The sequence below is a fragment of the Artemia sp. Qi Xiang Cuo genome, chromosome 19 (genome assembly GCF_049724085.1).
Source record: "Artemia sp. Qi Xiang Cuo chromosome 19, ASM4972408v1, whole genome shotgun sequence".
NCBI lineage: Eukaryota > Metazoa > Arthropoda > Branchiopoda > Anostraca > Artemiidae > Artemia > Artemia sp. Qi Xiang Cuo.
Genome location: NC_142812.1, coordinates 14,274,696 through 14,282,578, shown reverse-complemented (window position 1 = coordinate 14,282,578; position 7,883 = coordinate 14,274,696). Strand labels below are relative to the sequence as shown.

At 32.3% G+C, this 7,883-nt stretch overlaps 1 long non-coding RNA gene across 1 annotated transcript; it reads left to right on the top strand.

Moving 5' to 3' along the window:
- The first annotated feature begins 2,284 nt into the window (after window positions 1-2,284).
- LOC148940528 (uncharacterized) lies at window positions 2,285-7,254 on the top strand. Its single transcript, XR_016143377.1, has 2 exons — window positions 2,285-2,330; window positions 6,406-7,254. It is a non-coding gene; the product is annotated as an uncharacterized LOC148940528 (long non-coding RNA).
- The last annotated feature ends 629 nt before the right edge of the window (window positions 7,255-7,883 follow it).

Sequence of the window (7,883 nt, the reverse complement as noted above, 5' to 3'; positions counted from 1 at the left end):
TTAACATATTTTCCAAGGGAAGAACCTTTATCCTCAAATCTTTCTTCTTTTTCCAACTTAAAAAAAAAAAATTATGAAAAAGCCATGCAAGCTGTTCTTAAGTAGGTTTAGCCAGTAAAAATACGGTTCTATGAAATTCATGAATTTCTTAGAACCTATATATTAGCAGAGTATATACCACCACCCCCTAATGTGCAAATATATAACCAAAATTGCACTCTGAATGTAAATATAACCAAATGAACTTTACCTCAACCCCTAAATATATCCAAATCAGGGTAAATATTTCCACATCATGGGGTTAAAATTCCTTTGTGCTTAAAATAATTGAATATTTAGATTCATATTACAATTTTAGTTTTTTATTTGCACAATACGGGAGTGGGGGAATATGCTTTGTTGGACACCCACCCCTCAACAAAAAATTTTGAAGTGAAAAAACCTATAGCCACTTTCACTGTAGTATTTGTCCAGTTCCTGCTTGAACAAGTTTAATGAGTTGGCATTGATGACTTCAAAGGGGAGCTTGTTCTAGTGTTGTGTTGCTTGGTTCTTGAATGCCAAATGTCCTTTTGGAACCTCTCCTCTTGAAGCTTGAGGTTGTGACCACAAAGGTTTGTGCAGCTGAAGCTGAGAACATTGGCAGCCTGGATGTTTTTGTAGGCATTGTAGCAAAGCTTGTATACCTCAATAAGGTCTCCTTGGTGCAGTTGATAAGCTAGTGAAGGAAGTTTGAGCTTGTAGAGCCTATCTTTGTAAGGTAAGTTTCTCAGAGTTGGACAGAACTTTGTTATTCAACTTTGAACTTTTTCAAGAGCCTTGATGTCTTTGTTGTAAAAGGGACATGTACTGCAATGACCATATTCAAAGATTGGCTGTACTAAAGCTTTGTAGAGAAGGGAAAGGGTCTTATCATTTCCAGAAGTGAAGTTGTGCCTTAAAACTCCTGCAAAACCATTTGCTTTCCCAATAATGCTGTTGTAGTGGGCCTGGAAGTTGAGGTTGCTGTAAATGACTTTTCCCAAGTTACACTCCCCCTGGAAAGATGTGATTGGTAAGTTTACTCTATACCCATGGTGGATAGGCTAGTAGGTTTCCTTATCATTAGATGATGGCTTTTGTTGGTATTGATTTCTATCAGCCAGTTGGACATTCTAATTTTAAGCTGGTCGAGGTGCTCTTGCGGAGACTGTTCATTGGCAGCAGTTTTGATTACTTTATACAGCATGGTGTTGTATGTATACAGTAGAATCTTTGAGTTGAAGCTTCTACTAGATTATTGAGATACAGGTTAAATAAAAGAGAGCCAAGGCCCAAGCCCTGGGGAACACCAATGATTACCTCTACTTCAACTGTGATTAAAACTCTATCTACTGATACTGTTTGAGACCTACCAATAAGAAACTGTTCAATCCAATCAACTGTGATTTCCAGACCAAGGTTGTAGAGTTTGTATGAGAGGTGACAATGAGATACTTTTTAATAGGCCTTTTTAAGGTCTATGCAAATGATATTGACTTTGATCACCCTTGTCTCCTTATGACCAGTATTGGTCCCAAATTTATACTGATGCTTTTTTAAGCTCTTTTGTTATCTAAATAAAATATCTTTGGGGTCCCTTTAAGGGCTCAAGGTGCAACTACCACAAGAAGAAAATCATGAGTGATGAAAGCGAGTAAAAAAGACACCAAAGAATATTTCCATACCAGCTAAATCATATAACCCACTAGACATTTATCCTATCTTAAATTGCTTTTAACTTACTTATATTTTACCAAATGGCTAAATTTTTAGTTTTTTCATAATTTTCACTTGATTCTGAAAAATCGGCTCCAATTTTGCCTCTTCCCTCAAGGATTTTGACAAAATTACGCCAGTGTGTAGACCCATCACTGTAAATTTTATTTTCCTAGCCTAACCCCTTTCCAAGACAGCAAAAAGTAGCTAAACTAGAATTTTACCCCCATATTGTAATATTACTGCTAATTTTTTTATTTTTATTAGAATATACATACTTTTCAGAAGGATGTTTTTCTACTTGAATTACTCTCTGAATAAACATTTACAATTTTTAATTTTCTTGTTGATTATAGGGGTTTTTCCGCCGTCCAACAGAAAATTGTTAGCTAACATTTTTCCCAACAATCATTTTTCCGCCGTCCAACTAAAAATTGTTAGCTAACATTGTTAGGAGATTTCTCTAACAAATCGAATGCATGTTGAAGGAAATTGTTGGGGAATTTAAAGCGAAATATTCAAAAACAATAAAGATGGATACTTTTATGCTTATAATATTGACAAAGAATCGAGGACAGCAACTGTTTCTCACAGTTAGTATATTCTTTAGTTAGTTTCCTTAAAAGCCAGGGTTTCCTATTTGACCTTAGAGTTAATGAGAAGTCATAAGAGAGTTTTAGTTGTTTTGTTTTAAATTCAATAATTTTTCTTGATATAGGCTAGCCTTAAAGTTATTATTGCAACAAGTGTGAGCCACAGCTCTTTAGTGGGACCATGGACTTTTTATCCCTTGCTATTCTAGGCTATACAAATTATTTGGTTGCAAATATGGTAACAGTGTAGAGTTACAGCTCTCCTAAAAGAAACAAGCCTTAGGGTCATTGTTGCAACAATTGATAGCCACAACTATTTAGTGAGAACTTGGCCTTTATATCTATTGCTATTCTATGCTAAACAAATAACTTTTGTAGGAAATATGGTAACAGTATAGTTACAGAACTTTTAAAGGAAAAATGCTAAATAAATTAGTAGCCTATATTTATATAGCCCTACTACATATTGTATGGTTGGGGTATCCTCATGAAATTGTACTTGGTAATTCAAAGATTGGTATAATTCTATTTTAGCTACTTTTGGCTATCTTGGGAAGGAGTTTGATTAGGAAATTGAAACTTTCAGGGATAGACCTACAGGCTAAAGTATGTCCTGGGAAGGTATTTTGAAGTACCTACCTCCACTCCTTCTCACTCTAGAGGGTCCTGACCTTTGATGACCCTTAAAAACATGTGTCTTATAAAAGTGAAACCTTGTAATATAGATCTTCTGCTTAAAATGAAGTCCAAAAAAATTGTTTTCAGCTTCACAACTTTGCTCAATCCTGATTTATAGAGTTTTAAAGATATGCAAATACATTTCCTAAATTTTGAAAATTAACATTGATAAGGCTTAAAATACTGCTCAAATAACAGGAATTGCATTTTCAGAACTAAAGCCAGAGAAAAAGAAACTTATAACTGAAAATTATGGTAAAATGCTGTTTTGTCAAAATTTCAATAGGTATAGACCTGTCATGTAATCAAAATTCAGGATCCTCTAGAGAGAGAAGGAGAGGAGATAAGTACTTCAAAATACCTTCCCATGACATATTTTAGCCTTTAGACCCATCCCTGAAAGTTTTATTTTCCTAACCTTACCCCTTTCCAAGATAGGTAAAAGTAACTAAAGTAGAATTTTACCGAAAGATCTACCTTTCTGACTAAATTGTTTATCTTGGTATTCCTATTGGAAGTACCATTTCTCACACTTGCCATCTCCTAACAGAAGTCATCAAATGCTGCAAATCAGCTTCCTATGCTTCTATAGTGTTCACTAAGCTTGGTTTCAATCACCATTATCTTGCATTGCTGTACAACATTGTTGGTCTCCCCCACATCCTCTACATTGCACTCTTCTTGAAGATTCTTACAAATGCCAATAAACTGAAAATCCACACCACTTTTTTCTGTTTTGCCAAATATCTACTGTGATATCCAACTTGAACATAAAATTCATAGCTCATCAATTGTTTCCACATAGCAGATGTTACTATAGCTGTTTCTAAACTTATGGAGAAACATGTCCAGAAGGTTTCAAGACATTCTTGGAGCCTGCTTCTTTAATTCTAGCTATGTTGCCATAGTTGTATAGTGATAATTTACTCTTTTTTTCTTATTCTTTCTTTGTAGTGCTTTGTAATTTTTTTTTTGTACTAAGCCAGGTTTTCAATAAATAATAAAAATAATGTATTTTAGAGTTAAAAAATCAATTATTTTTATATAAAAAGAAATAAGAAAGATAATTTGATTAATGTAAAATTTATATATATATATATATATATATATATATATATATATATATATATATATATATATATATATATATATATATATATATATATATATATATATATATATATATATATATAAGCAAGCAAAACGTGAGACAAGCAAAACGAGCTTGTCTCACTGCCAGATATCTGTATATATTTAGTGTCATTATGTAAGATTGTAAGATATATATATATATATATATATATATATATATATATATATATATATATATATATATATATATATATATATATATATATATATATATATATATTAATAATGAACAATTTGAGATTGTTTAACCAGTGATCAGAAGGAGTTGGTATGTTTGTGACAAACCTCAACTGGAAAAGATTCTTATCATTATCTTTTTGATTTTAATCTGTTGTTTATAAATTTGTATGTAATTGTTTTGGTTATATTCATTAAAAGCCAGGTTTTCCTACTTGGCTGTGGAGTTAATCACAAGATTAGTTTAAGCTCTAAATCTTACTTTATCAAAAGTTTGCAATAAGCCCTTTTTTGCAAAATTCACTTTTATTAAGGTCAGTGAGGTTAAGCTCTTAAATTACTTTTTGTTATGGAGGACTGGAGAAGCCTATGTTGGGTATGTTTTTTATTAGCCTATGTTAAAGCATTGGTATCTGAGGCAAATGAAAATAGTAGCACAGCTGGGTAGATGAAACTATCAGGAACTACCTCTTTGTTTGCAGTATGGAAATCAAACACTGAAATTGTAAGAGATTCAGTCAATTTCTTTTCAATTAAACAATTGTTCCAAATACAGCCATACAGTCATTATTTCAACAATTGTGAGCCACAACTCTTTCATGGGACCATAAACTATTTATCCCTTGGTATTCTAGGCTATACAAATAACTTGGCTGGAAGTATAATAACAGTGTAGATTTACAGCTCTTCCATAGGAATCATGCCTTGGGGTCTTTATAACAACAAGTGTGAGCCACAACTCTTTAGTGAGACCAAAGGACTATGTATCCCTTGCTATTCTAAGTTATGCAGATAACTTGGCAGGACATATGGTATCAGTGTAGCATTAGAGTTGTCTTAAAAGAAACATGCCTTATGGTCATTATTGCAACAAGTGTAAGCCACAACTCTTTGACAGGAACATGGACTTAGCTATATATCTGTTGCTATTCTAGGCTGAACAAATAATTTATCAGGAAATATGGTATCACTGTAGTTGTAAAGCTTCTAAAGGGAAAGTGCTAGATAAATTGAACTAGTAGCCTATATTTTATCTAGGGCCTACTAAATACATTATGTGTGGGCTATGATTCTAGTTTTTATATTTAGCAAATCATTTTTTATATAGAAAAGGAAATAAAAAAGACTATTTTAATCTCGTTTTTTATGTAGAATACATTTATACATTAATAGTAGATAACTTAAGATTTTTAACTAGTCATCAGAAGGAGTTGAATGGTGTGTTATAGAAATCAACTGGAAAAGAATTGTATTGTTGTCTTTTTTATTGTAATCTAATGTTTTTTACATTTGCATGTAGTTGTAAACTTGATCTTTTTTCAATTTTTAATTTCAAGTTATATAATTTGTGTGTTTTTTTGTTGCAGTCAAATACTGGAAAGGGGGCATATCTATTTGGCCTCTATACTTGAGAGCTAAATTGACCTGTGTGCAGAGCAGTCAAACTATTTGTTAATTCCCCTTAACAAATAGTACCAACTGGTACTTAAAGAAACACCGTAAATCAGATGCATCTGCCAAAAAAATGTTGTTGAATTTGAGGGTTTTTGTAAATTAATATTTTGTTCTATCAAAAAGTCACTTTATAATAGTCTACCTACTCACTCATGCTGTCATGCAGGCTAAATCCCTGTTGCTTAAAAAGGATTGTATATTCACAGAAAAGTTTACAGTTGAATAAATTTTAAAATTATAGATTGGATTTGGTTTTTGTATGGTTTATTTTTCCTTTACTTTTGTATCAAGTTCAGTTTAACCTGTCAAATTAATTAAAAAAAAAATAATTTAGTACATGTTACTATTGTCTTGATCCAAGGTCAGAGCTACACTTTTTTGCTCAAGTGTTTTTTTTTCTTTTTTTACTGCATGCCTGTCATAAAATAGCTTATGTTTCATACATTGTAATTTCAAGTTCTTGCTATGACTATCCCTCTGAAAATTTTTTCCATAGTATTCTGTGAAATCTTGGCTATGATGCTTGTCATCATGATTATTGTAGCCACTGGTTCAGCATAGGCACCATACTAAGCTTCCTCATTTAGTTTAATGAGGATTTATTCTATTTCAGATGCTGACATGTCTGGAGACAAATTTATTGTGAGCCAGTCAAACTACTCGGCCTATGGTATCAGTGAAGAGCAGTTTCTCAGTATTTTTGATCATGGTTCTGAAGAAAGTCCAGGAGGTACCAGCACCCTTAGACTGTGGTGCAACTCAAAGGACCCTGATCAGCAAGCAAGAGACAATCAAGCAAAAATTGCCTTATTTGAAATATTGGCAACTGATGCCATTAAGGCAAAATTACAAAGTAAATTAATAAAAAAAAAATGGTGTGGGCAGAAGTGGCAAACAATCTGAGACTGAAGGGATTTGAAGTTATTGAAGGGGAGGTGGGGACAAACAAAGTATGGGCACAAGCTCGGTCCCTGGAGCACACCTATAAACAGTATATTGATTCCTGCAAAAACACAGGATCAGAATATAAAAAGCCTCCAAGGTTTTTTGAAGAGATGGATAAATTATGGGGGGACAAACACAATATCAATCCCCCAAAATATATGATTCTATTGTGAGTCCTAATGTTCAACCTGGAACTTCTAGTACTGGGAGTGATAATCAACCTAAAACATTGCAAAATTTGAACACCAGTATGAGTGAAGATGATGTTACAGGAAATGAAGCTCAACCTGGAACACTGCAAAATTTGAACACCAGTATCATAAGTGAAAGCAATGTTACAGTAAATGAAGCATCTAAAAAATCAGTTCGAAAAAAAGAAAACAAAATCACTAAATTGATGAATTTTTAAAAGAGATGAGACTATTCAGGCAGTCTTTTGAAAATGCACAGATTAAAAAAGAGCAGGGAAGAAAGAGGAGACATGAGGAAAAAATAAAAAAATAGATGAACTCATTAAAACAAAAAGAGGAAAAAAAAGAAAGAGAGAGAGTAGTGAAGATGAATAAAGTTTCTATTTTGCCTTCTAAATCGTTTAAATGTTTATTTTTCTTTGGGTTTTTTTATTTTTTTATAGTTTTGATATTTGCTTGTGTTTATATATGAAACTTGTTTTATAGTATTTCTTAGTATATTTATTTTATGACAATGCACCTTAATTTTGTTCAGTTTCAAGTATTCCTAAAACAATAAAATTGCACTTCTTTTAGGTTTGAATTTTTGGGAAAGCAGGCTTGGGCATGCAGCACTTTTGACCAATTCTTCCTCAAATATCATGATTTGTACAATATTTTTCATATTTGGCTTAAGTAAAATCTTGTGCACTTGCAATTTACCAGGTGAACTAAAGAGTCCCTCATATAGTCATCAATACCAACCTTTGCCTTCCAATTTCAATTAAGATTGTTGAGATTTTTGTTACTTTTGAGGTTTTACAACTTTTATTGATCAAATAATTGTTTCTCACAGTTAGTATATTCTTTCAGTTTCAAGTTTCAAGTATCACAGTATAATAACATTATAAATGCATAGAACTATCCTATCATATCAATATAACTTAGTTGTTTTGCTTGACCATCATTTGTATGT